The sequence below is a fragment of the Lissotriton helveticus genome, chromosome 2_1 (genome assembly GCF_964261635.1).
Source record: "Lissotriton helveticus chromosome 2_1, aLisHel1.1, whole genome shotgun sequence".
Taxonomy (NCBI): domain Eukaryota; kingdom Metazoa; phylum Chordata; class Amphibia; order Caudata; family Salamandridae; genus Lissotriton; species Lissotriton helveticus.
The window spans coordinates 1507940609-1507959885 of NC_136059.1; the positions used below are offsets into that span (position 1 = coordinate 1507940609).

General features: G+C 47.0%; 1 protein-coding gene across 1 annotated transcript in view; it reads left to right on the top strand.

Moving 5' to 3' along the window:
* Positions 1-19277, top strand: part of MOB1B (MOB kinase activator 1B) — a 305722-nt gene that overhangs the window by 91114 nt on the left and 195331 nt on the right. The gene's annotated exons all lie outside the window — the stretch shown is intronic.

Below are 19277 nucleotides of genomic sequence, written 5' to 3' on the forward strand. Positions count from 1 at the left end.
CTGGGGCATCGAGGATGTCCAGGAGTGGATCACGAGCTGTCCCACGAAGGCTCTTGCTGTCGGCGGTGTCGGCTTCCGGATTGGAGTTAACAAGCCTTGGCAAGTGCAACCCACGCAGGATTGGAAGATTGCTTCTTGTTCGGACCAGCAAGGTCGGATAGATTGCTCCTTTTCAGGGGAGCGAGGGCTAGTCTGGAGCAACCAGACCAGCAGTGTAAATTCAAAGGATCGTCGGTATTGGGGCCACTAGCCAACGGGCAAGTGACCGGACCAACACGTCGAGCAGGAAAATGCAAAAGGGCCCCTCGCAGCACTCGGTGAGTGTGGAGGGGAGATCTTCGGTGCAACAGCTGCTCGGGGCTGGGGCTTCTCAAACCCCAATGCACAGCTTAGAGGGAGCCTCGGGAGCTGCACGGTCAGCACTTCGTAGTTTTTCCAAGCTGTCCGGCCCCACGCTTCAGGTCGCCTCCAAGGGTCTCAGATTTGCTGGGACTGTGGATCGGGCTGTTGGAAGGCAGGAACGCTGGGTCTTGTCGATCTCTGTTGCTCGAGTTCCGGCGGGAACTGCAACAAAGCTAACCGTTGGGCGCTGGATGGTGCCTGTTTGCATAGGGTGGTCACTCCTTGACCACAAGGGAGATTCTTCAGTCTTTTACGTCGAGTAGGATGTCGAAGGGTCCAGAGTTCTGTATCAACGTTTCAGTCAGGATAATCTGATGTGCATTGGCACTGCTCCCACCTATATTCCAAATCTGGGGGCTGGATTACCTGCTAGGTCCCTCCTATGGGTGGGACCCAGGAAAGGGGTGGTTACACCCCTTTCCCTTTGTCCAGTTTCGTGCTGGGGCTGGAGTGCCCCAGAACCGGTTTGACTGGATTTTGCATGGGACACCTTGAGTGCCCCAGGCAGTGTCTAGTTTCTTTCAACCCTCCCTGCTCCAATCCACTATCTCCTGTCTGGGGTGGTGTAACACCTCCCTGTGACAGGAAACTCTTTGTCCAAGCCTCCCCTGCCAGGTTTCGGTCAGCAGCAGGAGGCCAGACTTGTGTCGGGGCAGCAGCATCCATTTTGTGATGCTGAGGCTCTGGTTAGATTTAACCGCGTTTAAGTAAAGTAACATGTCTTCTCCCTCTAGAAGGGTGAAATGCTACCCCCGTCGCCAGAACTGGCGAGGGGGTAGTATTCCAAAGTGTATGACACCTTACACGACATGTTTTGATAAAGCCAAACCAAAGTTAGCAATAACCGCGAGGATTATAATGCACTGAGTATATGGTATGGCAATATCCTGGAACAGCAGTAAGGAAATGGTTCCGAACACTGCAGACAGGCTCAGCTCATGCTAGAGCACCATCTCACATAAAACCAAGCACTCTGCCTCCAGGATTGTTAAGGCCTGCCATAGGAGTGACTTATAGGTGCATATGTGTCTAGATATAGGTTTAGACATAGGTATACTACATCTAAGCAAGGGATGATTACACGACCTTGCCCCAGCTGAGTGATCAGCCAGTTGTGTCTGTTTGGATGGCCAGCCAGGGGTGGCAAAAGTTATGCTGCATCCCCTGGTAGGCCTTGGATGCACCTATGCCCTGGGTATCTATAGTACACTGTACAGGGGCTGATAAGGTGTCCAATTTAGTTATGCACCTAGGGTACATGGAGTCCATTTTAAAGAGAGAGCAGATAGCCTGGGACCCTGATTAGCAGGATCCCAGGCCAACTAAGTCGACAACCAGCTAAACACAAGGCAAAAAATCTGCGGTAACCATAGTCCGGTATCCACCTTCCTACAGTAAATGACAATGCCTTTTATTTCTCCGTTTTGAAAACCAACACATAAATAAAAGGCATTGCCATTTACAATGCCAATAGCTCAAACTCTCACAAATGTGAGACCTATTGCTTTGCAAATGCTTGTTCCCCTTCTGTTAGAGAAATGAGGCTAGAATGTGGGAGCTGGATGGTGTCTTCTGGTACTAAATCTGTCTGTAGACGTCTTTTTTCAGCTGTAGACCAAAAATCAGAAGGGCCCATTACCCTCTTACAATTCTTATCCCTCAGGCAGTCCAGAAATGCCATGGTGCATTATTGGATAGTACTCCATCCATGTTGTTGAAATTTAAACCCCATCTTGAGGAGGGCTTGAAAAAGATCTCCATTCGGTACTAGGAAATCTATCTGGATGCCCACAAGCACCCCCCACCCCCACTGCATGCCAAATTCCAATTAAAATCTGATAGTGGGCCCCCTCAATGACTGATGGTATACATTTTGTAATACCTTGAAAGGATTGTCCGCATACATGAAGGGCACAGATTGGTCAAATATAAGATTTTATTTTTTTAAACAAATTTTATTCGTCAATGTGCACAATAGATGCCTGACTCTGTACCCCAGAGTCCACTGCAGTATCACATTTACATAAACACTTCTCAGTCATTGCCTTTTAAAGAAAACCAGCAGCACAAAGTATAATAACAACCCCACGCGCCCCAACTGTTCCCCTCCTCCCACCACCCCCAGAGTTGCACATCCACCACCGAAGACCTACCCCCCAACACACACACACACACACACACACATCCCAGTCTACCCCCAGGTCCAACCACCCGCCCCTATCCTCATTCCACTGAGATCCTCTGTTTCAGCCAGGGGCTCCAGCCACAAACCCTATAGTCAGCCCACCGCTTCCAAATTTTGAAGTGCTTACGCGGGCACCCCCGAGCCACAAAGATCGGCTGTTCCAACCCATGCAGAAGTCTAATCCAGCCTTCCAGGTAGCATCCGAGGGCGCCCGCTCGTCCTTCCACTTCTGGACGATGTCACATTTCGCCAATGTGAGGCCCAACAGTAACAAGTGTCACTTATAAATATTGCCCCCGATCCCCTCCATCACATGCAGCAGGGCAAGCCGCGGCGTACGTGGAAGCTACCTCCCCAGGACCTCCGATAGGCAGGCAAATATCCCTCTCCAGAAGCAGTCCAGCGACAGGCACTGCCAGACAGGATGCAAAAGTGTACCCTCTGCCCCACCGCACCTGAGACACTCCGGGGAGGCAACCAGCCCCGCCCGCCACAGTCGCACCCGAGTAAAATAAACTCGGTGAAGATATTTGAATTGGATGAATTGGAGGCGCTCTGCTATGGCTGCCCCCCCCCCCCCCCCGAGGCGCGGCTAAGGCCTCCCTCCAGTCCTCTTCCTCCAATACCCCCACATCCTCTTCCCATGCCCCCTGTAATTTCTCCAGGTGAGATGCACTGTGGGTGACTAGGGTCTGATATATATGCGCAAGATCTTTTTGGTCTCTAGATCGCCAATAAACACTTTTTCGCTTCCAGCGGACTAAACTCAGGTAGAGAGTCAAGGCCCTCCAGACTAGGAGTAAGGGCGTGTCTGAGCTGGAGGTACCTAAAGAATTGCAACTGGGGCATGCTGAACTCCGCTTGCAAAACGATTTAAGAGCGCCATCACGCACAACATTGCCCAGGGTGGAAATGCCAAGGCATCTCAACCCCGAAAGCCCTGAAGGGCCGCCAGGCCGGGCAGACGCCCATTGTGCCACAGGGGGGTTTCATCCGTAAGTGTGTTCCACCACCCCATACGCTTCAAAGACTACTTTCGTAGCTGGAGGCAATGCACCCTGTATCCCAGCTGAATAGAATATCCAGTGGAGAGTGGACTGCCCCATCAAGTATCGCTCCACAGCATAGGCCACGACCCCCCTGTCTCCATACCACCACTCATTGAGGACTAACAGGTGCGAGGCCTGATAATAGGGAAAGACATCTGAAATCGCCAGACCACCACAGTAAGTGGAAATAAAGCACGTACGCAGTGCAACCCGCAAAGAAACTGCCCCAGAGTAGAGTTTACCAGCCGGAACCATCTGGGCGCGATCGGGTACGGGTGGTTCTGCAATTGATACAACAGGCGTGGAAGTGCGACCATTTTGAATATTGCTGACCTGCCATAGATAATCAGCGGCATACAAGCCCATGTCCTGATATCTGCCTGCACTTGCTCCCAGACCGGCACACCCAGAGCGTAGACTTAAGAGGGTTCATGTACAGCCCGGACGCCTCTCCAAATATCTGCATATTCTCCAGGATCCGCGGCCCCTACCTATCCAATGCCCTTAAAAAGAAAAGGACATCGTCCACGTATAATGCAATCCTGTTAGACCAGTAGCCCATTCAAACCCCGCCAGCTGTGCATCAATGCTCACTCAGGCCGCGAGTGGCTCCATAGCCAGGGCAAATAATAAGGCGACAGGGGGCACCCCTGCCGGGTGCCACGGTGTATTGTGAAGCGGTGCGAAACCGCACTCGCCACTCGGACCGATGCCGTCAAGTCAGTGTATAGTAGCTTCACATATTACAAAAACTGGGGGCCAAGATTAAGCGGACAGAGGAGGGCGAACAGGTAGACCCAACTCAGGGAGTTTAACGCCCTGTCTATGTCTGCCAGTAGGAGCGCCGCCTGTACCCCTGTCTGCCGGACTGCCGCCAGGGCCACATGAGCCCGCCGTATGTTGTGCCGCGTCGTCCTCTGGGGCATGAACCCAGCCTGGTCCGGGTGGACCTAAACAGAGATATACGGCAGGAGTCGGTTGGCCAATGCTCTGGCCAAGACTTTTGCCTCCCCATTTAGCAGAGAAATGGGACGGTTGGAGGCCTGCTGCTCTGGAGGCCTACCCGGCTTATGAAACAACACAACCTCCGCATGTCGCCAGTCCGGGGCGAGCCGACCAATCTCCCTGGCCTCTTCCACCGCCGCCCGATAATAAGACGCCAGCTGCAGATTGCATCTACAATGGAACTCCGCGGGGAACCCTTGGTTTCCGGGGCCCTCCCTGTATGGAGGGCTCCCAGGGCCTTGCCCAATTCCACCGAAGGGGGAGCTCTAGCCGTTGGTGCGCATCATCAGACACCACTTTGGGCGGGAGGTCTGCAATAAATTTATCCACCGCCTCCTCAAGTAGATATTCCCGCGACGCATACAAATCAGCGTAGTAGGTGGGGAAGCTCTCTGCTAGAGCTCCGGGGTCCGTCAGCGGCACCCCACTCTCATCCAGCACCCCTGGAAGGGCTTGTGGCTGAAACCCGCCCTGCAGAGCCTATGCAGCATTTTACTCGATTTATCTCCCCATTGGCAGACTTTACTACGTGTCGCCAGCCAGACCTGATGGGCCTCGTCCAGCAGGAGAGAGGCATACGACTGTTGTGCCTGCAGCAGCTGACATAGCGCCAGTCCATCACCCGCCTCCCAGCTCCGACGCTCAAGGGCCCCCACCTCTGCTTCCACCCTGACCAACTCATCCTGGCGTTTTCTACGAGCTACCGTACACCACCCTATATCCCCCCTCCCCCGTAGCGTGGTCTTCAGTTCTTCCCAGAGCATCACCGCGCTAAACACCGATCCCACATTGGCTACAAAATAATCTGAGATCGCCTCCCGCATGTGCCTCTCGTAGTCGGCGTTCTGCAAATGCCAAACCGCCAGCGAAAGGAGTGACGCCCCCTACCTAGCCGCAACTCCACAAAAACCGGAGAGTGGTCTGACAGCCTCCTCGGAAGGATCCCGGCAGACATCCCACTCGTCACCCTCTCCCGGGGGACAAAGACATAGTCCAGCCGAGAGAATAATTTATGTACCGCCGATAGATGGGTATACTCCCTCTTGTCGCCATACATGTGTCGCCAGGTGTCCACCCAATCTAGGCCAGTAACCAGTGAGTGTAGTTTTGTGAGGTGCGTGCTGCTCGGGCCCCCACATGTCATGTGCCTGTCTCTACCCATGTCCATAATATTGTTCCAGTCTACACCCACCACTGTGGCTACATCGGTCATATCGGCCCACAGTGAAAGCAGCCGCTCATCTAAGGACCACTGCAATGGGGGAGGGGCATCCACAACAACCCACCACAATGGGATCCTCCCCAATCATACCCCGAGGAAAGACGTAACGTCCCTGTGGATCCAACCATTGCTGTGAATGTACATACGGAACAGTGCGCCTTCCCAAATACGGGAAGGCGTTGACTTTAGACAGGGTAAAATTTGATACCTTGAACGTCTTGCTGCTAGTGGATTTGGGGCCCAATGCCATTACGTGAGATTTCAAGAAATTGACAGAGCGGTCCAAAAGTCCCATAAAAAGCACACACATGGCTAGTAATAGGTCCAGACCCTGTGCGGTCTGGGCCTTCAGGACCGCATTGTCCGCATATAGCAAGCCGGGAATAAATCTGTGCTTAATCTTTGGGCAGTCGGCCAACAGAAAGAAGTGCAGATTCTAGCCCATTCACTTCCCGGGTGAACAAAAAGGGTGCCAATAACCCTGACGTACCACACAGCATGTTGCAAATCGTTGTGTGCATGCTTCCTTGGGAGAGAAGCGCACCAAGGCTGAGTTTGTTGAGTGCAAGTCAGCTAGTAATGCCACAATGCTAGAATCCACCCCCCGCTTACTAAGCAGAGCCCACAATTTACCTCGCTTCACCTTGTCAAAAGCAGACACCAAGTACATAAACGCAAGATGTAACGATTCTACCCGAGCCACCGTGTATTTGTTGATTATTAGATGTGCGAGGCATTGGTCGGCAGTGAATCTTCCCGCCTTAAATCCGTATTGGACATCACTTAAGATGTTATCTTCTGCCCATTCAGACAACCTATTTAAAACCGCCCTCCGTAGAACCTTGACTGAGGCATCCAAAAGTGAAATAGGCCAATATCACAACCAATGGGTTACGGAAGTTAATAACCATACAATCCCCATCGATGTTCTTTGGAGATGGTCTCACCCACTCGATTCTGCGAACCATGATGTTATTGCTCACAGGTACCCTGAACCCTTTGTGTTTGGATAGCCAGTCTACAGATTTGTTACGCAGTTGGATCCACGATTCAGTTTGATCTGGCCTAAGAGGGAGCACACCAGCCAAGACCAAAATATACGGGCATGCAGCCGGAGGTAAGTGTAGTACGTCTCCTGAGCCCTTCACAATCAAATGATTCACCACATTTGGACCACCCCTACTATTATTACTATCTCCAATACTGGTATTGGCCTGAGTAATGGGTAAAAGTCTTGAGGATCCCGCAGGCTGGGACAGTGTATAATCAGACGGATTGAAAGAATCAACCATCCCACCTGTCTCCAGTCCTCCTGGCCCCGGGTTGATTATGTTTCCCCCGGGACCAGATGCAATAGGTAATGATCGAGATGTGGCAGGAGCCCTAATACCCATACTAACTTTACCAGCTAAATGGCCCGGCTCCCTGTTGTTACCCCCCCACAAACCTGTTCGCTTCAGGTATTACCGCAGACATAGGTGCTTCAGCTGTCCCCCGCACTGCACATTGACAACCACAGACCTCCCGGTTAGATGACACATTGCTAAATTTTTGGAGGTGCAGCAATTTTTCCTCAATTACCCCTAATTTACATAATGGGGGAGCTAGAAGAACAGTTATTAGAGTCTCTAAGCGTTTCCAGTGATCAGGGTCACTCCCAAAGTCTGCCATGGTGCGAAGGTTAGTATTTGACAAATGGGACATACCACTAGCGGCTTCTAAGATCTGATGCTCATGTGGCCCTGACTCTTGGTGCATAGATTTAAGGTTATGCTTATTCCTCTGTGCCACGCTTGCCCTTGTACATTTCGCAGGCGGCTCACCATTGCCTCCCATCACAGATTTAACGGGGGCGTGCCATACTTTCCCTTAAGTCACAACAGAGACAAGGAGACCCTACTCACTAGAGAACCAGGGTATACACAATATATATATATATATATATATATATATATATATATATATATATATATATATATATATATATATATATATATATATATATATATATATATATATATATATATATATATATATATATATATATTCACTGAAAAAACCATAGGTTATAGACCATATATAGTTAGGAATTAGCATTTACAAAACCTTGAAAATTCACTGAAAAAACCATAGGTTATAGACCATATATAGTTAGGAATTAGCATTTACAAAACCTTATTTTACTCACACAAAACCATTGAAATTCCATATATAGTTAGTTGCACTAACTATATATCGCGCACCCGCAATCCACTGCTGATGATGTCACATATTACATCATTCATGACATGGTCAGTGACATCACTGATGACATCACTGATGACATCTCAAATGACATCACTGATGACATCATCCAGTGACTGTGTGTTTCTGTAAAGTTTAAATATGTTTTACATATTGAAGAATGAGTAGATGTAGAAGTGTCTGGATGAAGGATTTAGTAGGTGCGTGACTGACTGTATGAGTGAGTGATTAAATGTGTCTCACTGAGTGCATGGGTTAGTGACTAAACTGTCTTAATTTGTGCATCATTATGTCTGTTGTTCTGTAAACTGCTGCATGTGTTGATCAGTAGCTATATGAGTAACTATATGGGTTATTGATTGATTGCCCAAGTATTTGTATGGGAGACTGAGTGTGTGTGTGGCTGGCTGGGAGGTGTGTGACTCTGTGCAGATCAATGTGTACTTGTATCAATGATTGTATAAGAGAGTAATTATGTGTTAGTATATGTTTCAAAATGTAAGGTGCTCTATGTTTAACTGTATAGATTAGAAAATGGAAGTGTGATTGATTCTTTACAGGACTGACTAGGTGTGTGAGTAACTCCATGGATGAGTGACAGAGTGTGAGAGTCTGTATAGGTGTATGAGTGCATATGATAGTGTTGTAAAGATGAGTGATTGTATGTATGAATGATTGTATGGGTAAATGAGTGAATGTGTGTGTAAACATAGGAATCACTGAGTGCGTATGTAGTAACTAGTATTGGTGTGTCAATGGTTTCAAAAATTATACTCTGTATTTAACACTGGGTGTAACAGAGGTTATATTAAAGTGTGAGGAGATGCATTGTATTGTCACATGAATGATATCATCAGTGATGTGGTCATTGATGTCAAATGAGATGTCATCAGTGATGTCATCAGTGATGTCACTGACCATGTCATGAATGATGTAATATGTGACATCATCAGCAGTGGATTGCGGGTGCGCGATATATAGTTAGTGCAACTAACTATATATGGAATTTCAATGGTTTTGTGTGAGTAAAATAAGGTTTTTTAAATGCTAATTCCTAACTATATATGGTCTATAACCTATGGTTTTTTCAGTGAATTTTCAAGGTTTTGTAAATGCTAATTCCTAACTATATATGGTCTATAACCTATGGTTTTTTCAGTGAATTTTCAAGGTTTTGTAAATGCTAATTCCTAACTATATATGGTCTATAACCTATGGTTTTTTCAGTGAATTTCAATGGTTTTTTAATAGCAAATATCATAAGCTGTCGAATGTCAAGTACGTCGTAAGTAAAAACATTTTCGTGTTTATGCACACTGATCTGCTTTGATTGCTGCCCCCCACCCCTCATTTCTATTAGGAGTACTCTCTCTTTGCAGATAGTGAAGGGTAGTTAACGCAGCCCTTTGCCCCCTTTGTAATCCGTCGTGCCTGCTTCTCTCTCCATTTGATTGATTGTTCTCTTTGGTTCATTCTCTATTTACAAACAAGCACAGAGTCGCAATACTCTGTTTAGTCTTTGCAGATAGCGAAAAATCGTGTAAAAAAACAAAAGGAATCGAGCAAAATCAGTAGGCCACTAATGGGATCTCTTTTGACCTCGCTAAAATAGAAACATTAGGAACAACCTGTTGAAAATAGCAATGCGTATGTATATAAGCGGCGTTCATTTGTGTTCACAGTACCCCTTGTTGATTGTTTCAATCGAGCATTGAATTGTTCGAAGTTAATTCTCTTAAGGATCTTCTCTACCTGCAAACGAGGAAGAATAGGAATATTCTATCTCCCTTTGCAGATAGTGAAGGGTAGGTAACGCAAGCCTTTAACACGTCGTACCTATTTCATTCCTCATTGATTGATTGATTGTCCGAACATTGACTGTTTGGAATTAGTTCTTTTTGGAGGTATTCCCTGTTTGCAAATAAACGTAGGAAAATCTTTGCAAGTAGTGAAAGGGTACGTAATGCGGACCGTTCTCCCCCGTTGTAATCTGTCATGCCTATCTACTCCCCACTGATTGATGCACCTTTTTCACCCGGACCATTTACTAGAGATACGTCATCTGGCCCGACCAGAGAGCACCCCTAGTGAAAAGGACATATGCAATAATAACGAAGTGATCACTGTATCCTGTTAACAGAAACTTTACCATGAAACAACCTGGAAAGAAAAAAATAGGAAAACGAAAATCAGTAGGCCACTGATGAACATGAACTTTTATTAAACAACGAACAAAGAAACGATAACATAACGTAATGATAAAACCTATTAATGTCCTAGAAACAAGAAAACGTTAAAATATGCCAGTGGTGAGAGACCAGAAAAACAGTAAGAGAAACCAAATCACCCCTCGCTGTCCCACCGCCTGCCACGCCAAAAAAATCGATAGACTAGGGAAAATGCAAGTCAGTAGAACATCCACCCCCACTCTGGAAACTTCCAAGGTGGGGCAGGGTTCCGGCTACGCCCAGCCGGGAGCAGCCCATATAAGGCAGGTCCTGCTGCCACGCCTCGGCCAGGAGATCCTAACGTAGGGTGTAGCCGAAGGAGAGGCCGAGGCCAGCGGGACCCGGCCAGGGGATTGCCTTTACAACGCTGAACAGTTGCAGGGGGGGGGAATGTCTCCTCGACCCTCCCCTCTCTCTCCCAGTCCGGCCGCGGTGGCCCTTGAGAGTTGCAGGTAGTCCCGCCACATGCTCTTCCGGTCCGACCACCAACGGTCGGGGGGCCGAGGCCGACGGGATCCGGCTGCAGCCGATAAACCAAGAAACCCGTTCATGGGGCCAGAGCCAGGGGCGTCCGGCCGACATCCACCGGAAGCCCGGCCCGAAGACGGACGGGACACTTCTTCTTTCTTGAATAATGGTTGCGACAACACTGGGGGGGGATGTCTTGCACATGCCTCCGACCCCCCCCCTCGTCCTCATCGCCTGGTCCGGCCATAACAAATCTCAAGCGAGACGCCGTGGGGTGCACTGGGAGGGAGAGACGGTGCGAACAGGCCTCTCCCGCCTCCCCAGGTGGAGACTTCCCAGCTGCACCCTCAGCGCTCCAGGCGCCCGGAAAACGGTTCTTCCACTGTGGCCATGCTGCAACGTCTCGCCCGGCAGGGTGGAGCCTGTCCGCTCATGTGACCCCGCGATCGCCGGTAGCTGCCGAACTCTCAAAATGGCGGTCGACCTGGCAAGAGCGGGCCCAGCATAAAGAAATGGCCCGGTCACTGGTTGACTCCACCACCGTAGTCCTCCACGACCTTGAAGATTCTAGAGGAGCCGCGGGAGTCTCCGACCCCCGATGGGGAATGACTGCCATGATCGCCCGTGGAGTGACGAAACTGTATCCGCGGGACGTCGGCGCTCCCATGCTGGCGCCAGCCTCACTTTGAATTACTAGAATCCTGCAGACCTCACTTCCGGTGAAAGCACAGTGTGACCCGGTAGGAAAAATTATTGCACCCCCTCCCCTTTTTGACTGATAGTTCAAACCACCGATCCTTTCCTTTGCCCTTTTAACGGAACTTTGGACTGCCTCCCCCTCTTTTACATTTTCTAGAGAAAACAAAACATTAACCACTACATTAGCATAGCAGTTGACACCAGAACTGTTTTCAAATTGAAAACCAACAACATCTTCAACAGAATCCTTTTTGTTTCTGCTGTGACCCTGCTACAGCACAGGCATTGTCCCCAGCAGTAATTCTGCAATGCCGGTAAGAATAGCTGTGGTGCCTACTGGACTCACTCACCCCCGCGGCGCCCCACGCCGTTTTTTGCTGGGCGGCAACTTACTAGACATCACTTTCGTGCCATCTAGATTTCAGCGCGTTCTGCTGCCTTGGAACTATTCGCACAACAGACCGCTACTGACAAGAATATTTCATTATTGGTGCTGTCAATTTCAATAAATCTATTGGATAATTAAAAAGAAATTGCCACGGTCTCTTCGTTGTTTAAATGTTTTTACTGTTTTTGTTTTGTTGTATATATTTATATGTTATTAAAGTTTTATATTCCTACTACTTTGTTGGAGTGCTATATATTTTTAATGTGACACATAATTGTAAAAACTTTGATGTACAAAGAGTCATTCCTGGAATCTTCCGCTTCAGGCTCGGTCCCCTCCCCAATCACAATACAGGATGGTTTTCAGATAGTAGGAACACGTGTGGTGTGACGGATCTCATCGAGTGTGGGCCTTGATCTACTATAACTCCTTTGAAGAGGGGTGATTCTTTACAGCTGGGGCCATAAACTACATCTGCAGGGCTAGCTGATAGCCTGGACAATCGGACACAGAGAAAGAGGAGTGTCAGAGGGTGCGGTAGTGAATAGGGCGAAAGGGAGGTGTCGGGCGGGCACAGAGTGTGATTCTCAGGGAAGAGCAGCGCAGATGGGGGGAGGTTTATTGCCCATGCATAAGACAGAGAGCGGTGGTGACCAGTGCCTAGGGAAGATGCTTGCGTGGGTGAGGAGCCATGCTACGAATCGACAGCGTGCAGAGAGTGGGTCTGGTCAAGACACCTAAAATGGCTGCCGTGCACGACAAAAGTGTGGCATTTCAAAAAAGGCAAGATGGCGCAGACAATGTTTTTCAACACTTCCTCATTTCCTTCGAATCGAACGTTAACAGACGTTGGGGCATATTACCAAAGTTAAGCGATATTTATCGCTAACGATGCTTACCAACCAATTTTTTACCACTAAGCATCGTCAGAAATTATCGAAGATAAACCTTACTATTATCAAGGTTTATCGCAAATGCGATAATAAACGGCCGCAATGCATGAATATCGCTAAAAACTCAGCGATATTCATGCATTACCGAGCTAATGCTCTTAGCCATGTTATCCACCTCCCATTGGATAACATGGCTAAGAACTGCTCAGGGCAGGTGTTACTTTTTGGAGATATTCGCGCTTAGCGCGAATATCTCCAAAAGTTGGTAATAGGAGATAGATATCTTGCATGTTGTAATGCAAGTTATTGTGGTATATGGAACTCATACCATAATCTCTCAGGAAAGCAGAAACTGATCCTTTTGGGACCGCCTAAAAAGGCCTAGGGGGTGAGGAGTACTCTACTTTGCCCCCTTTTCACGTTCCGAACTATTTTATTTTACTCTCTTCTGTAATTACACAAAATACCAGCGATAAGATGCATCGGAGACACACAGTGAGAGAAAGGAGGCCGGAGATGAAGAAGACATGTCAAATACACATTGGAGATAATATAGTGGCAGAAGGGAAGTAAATATGAGTAAACTTACCATGTAACATAAAAATGTTGCACTCTATACTATAAGTCTCATTTTATACTACAATCACTTCGCTACAACCTCATAAATTAAAAATAAAAATGAATAATGTCTCAAACAATTTTTGATTTCTAAATATAAATTTATTCTTCAGAATTTTCTAAATTTGAAAGAACTAGTAACATGTCCTCATCAGCAATGTCCTCATTAAAAGTCTCCAATGATGATTCTTGTAACTCTATGGTCTCCAAACACTCGATAAATTCGCCATCAAGAGATTGATCAAAAAAATCATTCAAGTCATCTCCTCCTTGTGACAATATTTCATTATTGGTGCTGTCAATTTCAATCAATGTAGTGGAATCATTCAAGTCATCTCCTCGTGACAATATTTCATTATTGGTGCTCTCAATTTCAATCAATGTAGTGGAATCATTCAAGTCATCTCCTCCTTGTGACAATATTTCATTATTGGTGCTGTCCATTTCAATCAATCTAATGGAATCATACAAGCCATCTCCTCCTTGTGACAATATTTCATTATTGGTGCTCTCAATTTCAATCAATGTAGTGGAATCATTCAAGTCATCTCCTTGTGACAATATTTCATTCTTGGTGCTGTCCATTTCAATCAATCTAATGGAATCATACAAGTCATGTCCTCCTTGTGACAATATTTCATTATTGGTGCTCTCAATTTCAATCAATGTGTTGGACAATTCAAAAGAAATTGCCACGGTCTCTTCATTGTGAGCCATTTTATTTTGAAATTGCTTGCTGTAAATTGCAGAAAAAAATAATCACTTTCATTTATCGTTTTTAGTAATACATAATATAAAACTAACTTTATCAAGTATTTAGTATAACAGAAGGACTGCAAATAAATAACAGAAAACATTTTTCAAATTATCTTCAAGTGTACAACATAGTTCCCCTTACAAATTAACAACTCACCTTTTTAAAAGTAGCAGAAGTGTTAGTACTGTGTAAATCAAACACCAGAAATTCACCACCAAAAATTCCTCACAAATGTACCTCAGACAGTAGTATCACAAAATGGCTGTGGTTTCCTCTCATTTGATATATATACATAACCAATTAACTTTCATCACACACAAATACAAAACCAAAGTAACATTTTAATTGGTTCTAAATTTCAACACTTTCAAATGTGTTTTCCCCATGCAATTTTCCATAGGACATTTACATACGTCTACAGCCTGAATGGCTGAACGGAATTACACCAAACTTGGCAAAATGGTACATCAAACCTAAGAGGTCAGGAAGGATCTACTATGCCCCCTTATGGTCATTTCCCCCTTCGCTTTGGCCTCCTCTTGTCTCTCAATCCTACCGAGGGACAAGATGGCGGCCGCTACGGACTGTTTGGAATGTTGACAGACGCCGGAGAACCAATCAGCTTCGCAAAGCTCCGTAACGCGAAAAGTACGCGAAGCGGAGCGCTGTTACAGATATATATCTTTTTTTGAACGTTAATTTCTCAAAATCCACTGGAGCACATATATTGAGACCTAGCAAAGGCACATCGGGCTACCAGTCCCTAATATTTTGCCAAGTTTCGTGCAAATCCATTCAGCCGTTCGATTATTATTATTTTGTTTTTTTTTTGCCCCGCGGGGCCCTTTTAAAACCTCCACATCAAAACTAGGGGGTCAGCGAGGATCTACTATGCCCCCTTATAGTTATTTCCCCCTTTGTTTTGACCTCCTCTTGTCTCTCGATCCTACCGAGAGACAAGATGGCGGCCGCTACGGACTGTTTGGAATGTTGACAGACGCCGGAGAACCAATCAGCTTCGCTTCACAAAGCTCCGTTGCGCGAAAAGTCCGCGAACCAGTGCGCTGCCCGGTCCGCTGTTACAGATATATATCTTTTTTTAAACGTTAATTTCTCAAAATCCACTGGAGCACATATATTGAGACCTACAAAAGGCACATCGGGCTACCAGTCCCTACAATTTTGCCAAGTTTCGTGCAAATCCATTCAGCCATTCGGGCTAAAAGTGAGGCCAACCGCCCTATGGAAAACTCAATGTTAAAAACACGTTTTGGGACCCCCCTTTTTTCTCGGCCCCCCCCTTGACGAACCCCCCCCAAATTTTCAAGGGCTGCTCAGAAACAAAATGTGCCATTTTCCTGAAAATTTCAGCCAATTCCGTCCACAAACGCCAAAGTTATTAGACATAGAATTTTCAAAAAACCCATAGAGAAAAAATCCTAACTATATATACCTACTGGCGACCGCCAGTAGGTAATATATATATATATTATATATATATATATATATATATTATATAATATATATATTATATATATATATATATTATATATATTATATATATATATAATATATATATATATTATATATATAATATATATATTATATATATATATATATATAATATATATTATATATATATATATAATATATATATTATATATTTTTTTCTTTTTTCATTTTTTCTTACTTTCCCTTAAAACACTTATAGGTCTAGTAACAGGGCCACCTTGGCTGAACAGGTCATAGTTAAAATATGGGCTGGGGATAGAACAGGGGGTGCCGGGGGATCTACTGTCTCTTAGGTTGAATTAACTGTTGAGACCTGAGTTTGACTCATTACTGTGTTTTGGGCAGGATCCAGATTGCTTAAGTGGCCCATCTCCGGAGCCCCCGATACAGCAACTGCATTGTCAGCTCTTTTCCCGTCAGAACTTATAATTGGGATGTCAAGGCATTGACAATCCATATTTTGTGATACGCCCAATGGAGATTTGGCCATAATTAAGCCCCCCCAAAGATGACCTTTTTTGTCCTGAATACGTGTCCATGGAGAGTCGTTTTTCAGTAAGCTGAATTTAATGCGACAAGACTGACTCAGCCCTAGACAGAAACGCATCCAATGTTCTCACAACCCCACCCCCTATCCGTGCTCCTATTGCCTTACGTTTCGAGGTCCTAGTCTATTCCTTTAAATGTATGTAGCACAAAGTTCTGGGCAGTCACTCTTATTACAATAAATAGCAAATTATAACCTTATATGACAGCTGGTGACCGAAATGCCTCTGACTAAGAGGGGTGGCCCAGCCCTGCCTCCTACCTCGGATGATTTACAACAAGGGGTGGTGATGGACAGAGTCTCTGAATTAAGCAGAGTACTCTCACCCAGTCAAGAGATCAGGGCTAGATCCAACACCGTTTTTTAGCTCATTGCACCATCCCAGTTTCAGAACCTGGCTGTATGCAAATTAGTCTGTCCCTGGCCCAGTGCATCATGGGAACAGGGCAGACCAGACTACAAAAGCTCCTACCTCGGATGGGCTCAGACGGGCACGCCCTTGGTCTGGGCTTCGTCCGCGCAAGTGCGTTGCGGGAGTCTGCAGGAGGTTTTAAAGCGCCCCTGGCGCTGCAGAGTGACGTTGCGGCTGTGTGCGGCTGATAGGAGATGTGGATGTGAAGGGTGTAGTCCGCCAAATAGCACCGTGACCAGGAAACCAATCCGGGAAATGCCATTTTGAGCATATATTTAGTTGAAACTCGGAGCAGGATTACTATGAAGGCAGATTAAGATCGGAGTGTCCTCCGCATTTATGTACGCACTCTCACCTCGATCCAAAAAAGTTTTGCTGAGGGAAGTACGCGTACAGGTCAATTGTAGAAAGTATGCCACAGCCTGCTCTTGCCACCAGCTGAGGGACTCAAAGCCCCAGAATTCTCCGCTCTCCTAGGAGGGAGGAGCAAGCTTGCATCCACACGCTTCAAAAGCGCCCACGACCCCCGCATCGCGGGACTCATGCAGACCGAGCCCGGTCCAAGGGCCTGTCATTGTCAGCAAGAGGCAGGGAAGGGCCACCCCTCTTTCATCGGGCCTTTGCCGACTGGGACCTGCTCACTGAGGTACCGTGTGAACTATTTGTGATAAATGTGGAGGCCCTGTGTAGAGCCAAGCCGATAAAATCTCTATGGACTGGAATTTCTCGTATGGGCGTATGATCTATTAATCTACTACTGTAATTTGGAGTGTGGTTTTAACATTTGATAGTGCCTTGAGCACTAGCCACTTTGCTGGTTATTGCCAATTTCTAGCTAAAAACACTTCTCATAGGCTAAAATATGGGTAAAAGAAAAACTATGGAGGGAACAGGAGGAGGAAACGGCACCAATGTTCAGGCTGATGAGGGGAAAGGCAAGGAAATCACACATACACGCAGGCAGTAACTGCGTGTTGGATAGTATAGATACCCTCATTAGCAAGTGTAAAGGCATCTTAGAAGCCGAAACAATATCGCCCCATACCATCGGCCAATCCCCTCTTACAGTCAGCAGCCCAACTATCATCCCAGCAATCTTTTATAACCCCCCCCCCCCGGAAAGGGGGCCTCGACATCTAGTAAAGACACACCATTCGAGCCATTGGCAGCACCAGGTGAGGGTCTCTCATTCCTTAATCCCCCTACCTGTACTGATGACCGCCAGCTTGGTCCTCCTATCTCCTGTGCAAACATGTTTTCACCACTGGCTGATATGCCCGGCAATTATAGGGAAGACACGCCTCAGTTACCCGGTACGTCCACCAGAGCGCCTATTGAAGAGCACAGCTCAGCATCACAGGACACACCCCAGCTTATTAACATGCTTGAGGACGAGATTGGAACCATGAGGGCCATGTTTGAAGAACTCACTACTCTGGTCAAATCCTTACTTCAAAAGGACCCACCATGCCAGCAGAGTGCAAACCCCTTTATAGAACGTTGCCCACAACCTCATATGGCCCGTGTGACGACCACTAAGGACACAGGGGTATAATAGGCTGTGGGTCGCCCTTGCCCCCCTCTAACGCGTGAACCCATAAGCACACCCCACCAAACTTTAAGACCAACTATCCAAATAATTCCAAAATCAGCACCCATAAAGACCTTTGTAGTTTAGCTGCATCCCAGGACCCCATAAGCCACGCCAGACCTTTCGTCCCATCACTGGCTCAGCGCCCCCTCCAGAAAGCCCAACAGCAGCAGAAACATCCAGGTACCCCCCCTCCGGCCCCACGCTTTAAAAATCGTTATGGTTAATGTCCCTAGGCTTGGCCCAAAGAGTGGCCTTGAAAATGAAGATTCCCTGACCAATAAAGCCATTCACTGGATCCGTCATGTTAGGGGCTGCTGTTCAGTGATACGAGATGACATCACTAGGGCCTGGAGATGTACGTCCCCCACTCAATCATTAGACTGTATCGAGCTCACTATGAATAGGGTGACCTGGCCGAAAACCTCCTCGCCCTGGAGTATCTCACCTGCCCCCCCCCCCCCGACACTTCATCTACACAGTTCAGGCGGTCTCCGCCTGTTACTGGGAGTAGGCCAACTGCCATGCAATTATTTACCACTTCAGAAGGAGGGACCTCTCTGGAAGCCATTGATTGACTACAGCCCGAGCGTCAACTGCACCAGGGACCATATTATATCCCTCCAAGCATAGCTTCCACAACATCTCAGTCCCTCACACTGACCGTGAGCCACTGGCAGACAGCTTGGGGGCGGGGGAGAAGGGGAGAAGGGTCAAAGTAGTTTTCCTACTGATATTCAGAGTGCCCTGGACACAGAACTACCTACTCCCTTAGACCCCCTGATATTGCCCTATGGCCCAGCTTTGCGTAGCCAACACACTCCAAGCAGAAACAATGTACCTGCCTCAGCTTTATACTATCAGCTGAAGATAATATCCTGGAATGTGGCAGGGCTTAGCAGCAAATTGTCACCCCCCACTGCAACAAACTCATTGAGGGCTCTATTTGCATTTTCCAGGAGACCTGGAGTCTGGTCCCATTGCACAAATCGGGCTATACTTGTTTCTATTCGCCTGCAACCACCATGGGGGAGAGGGCGCCCATCAGGGGGTCTGA